This window comes from Aplysia californica, unplaced genomic scaffold (genome assembly GCF_000002075.1).
Source record: "Aplysia californica isolate F4 #8 unplaced genomic scaffold, AplCal3.0 scaffold00079, whole genome shotgun sequence".
Classification (NCBI taxonomy): Eukaryota; Metazoa; Mollusca; class Gastropoda; order Aplysiida; family Aplysiidae; genus Aplysia; species Aplysia californica.
Window position 1 is genome coordinate 1035776 of NW_004797349.1, and position 1287 is coordinate 1037062.

The window sequence follows — 1287 nt, forward strand, 5'->3', positions numbered from 1 at the left end:
GGGGGGGGTTAATCAAAGACTTTTCCCCAGAAGTAGGTTATTTTTTAAAATCTGTATTGTGCAAGCAACGACATTTAAAAAAATATGATTTCAAATGGTTCCATTACAGTTTACCATTATTTTATTATTTTAATTCTGTTTTTCACAGCCCCAGAAATGGATTGCTTGTTAGGAGCACGTTCTATCCAGTGTCGATAGATCTAAAATATCATTTTAATATGGTAACACAAGACTGCAAGTTTAAACCGTTTCTCACTAAGCAATTCACGTTTCTTCCCCCAAAAAGAAAAATCATCTTTCAATATGAGTGCGCAAAAGTAGATCTACACATTTTCATTCGAATCTACAACATTAAATTCACCTCTACTCCAACTCATGAGACTAGCAAAATGCACAATTTATTCAAAACCACATTGTGGTTAAAACTTCACCTGCGGTTTGTTTCTTAAAAGTTGCAGAATATCTTTAAGAGAAGATGTTTTGAAGTCCAAAATGAAGTCAAACTTAAACCGTGTTTTTTTTTTTTTTCAAATGGAAAAAGTAATCATTTCACAAACACACCATTTGAAAAGAAGTACAAAATTGCTATTATTTTTATTGGCACTTCAGAACAAAAGCTGTTCGAAAACTGGTAAATCGTTGGAACACTTACGATGCAACCAAGTATATCCGATCTAAAGATTCAAAATCTTGCTCACAGACCAGCTACTGAATAATAAGATCAACTGGTTCTTGCGTTTATATAACAAGGTGTAAAAAAGGTGTTATAGCTATCTATCTATCTACGTCTGAAGTGCTAGGTAGAACTTATATCTCTGACGCTAAAGGGACAACCATACCCACCCCCAGTCCTTTTCTACGTCACAGAAACTGGAACAGTGAAGTTCTTAAACCAGAACTTCTGACTTCGTGAGCAACATAGAAAACAGCCTTATAAGCCTTGCAACTTCTTGACTAACCTAATATTTTAAAAACGATTTTAATAAGTTATGGTGAAACATCTTTGTAACCTTTTCTCATTTTTTAAAGAATAATTTTCTTTTTTGCTTTTCAGACATGTTTTCCTTTGCCAGATATTGTCCTCTTTCGTATTGTCTTTTTCTGAAGACAAAGAGAACTGTGGCTGCTTAGTGCTTTACAGAATGGATGTTGCCTATTAAAAAAGAAAAAGAAAATAATTAATCACGATTGAATGTTCTAGGTCAAACGTTTTTTTTATTTTCTGATACCAGGCTTGGCCCGTTTAATTTAAGCTGTGACTGCGATCGTCATTGGTTAGGGGAGGGT

The 1287-nt window shown here is 34.0% G+C and overlaps 1 protein-coding gene across 1 annotated transcript in view; it reads right to left on the reverse strand.

The window, feature by feature from the left end:
* LOC106011245 (protein white) overlaps positions 1-720 on the reverse strand; it is a gene marked incomplete in the record, with an annotated part of 9578 nt that extends 8858 nt beyond the window's left edge. Inside the window, 1 exon segment of the mRNA XM_013080216.2 lies at positions 653-720.
* Between the last annotated feature and the right edge of the window lie 567 nt (positions 721-1287).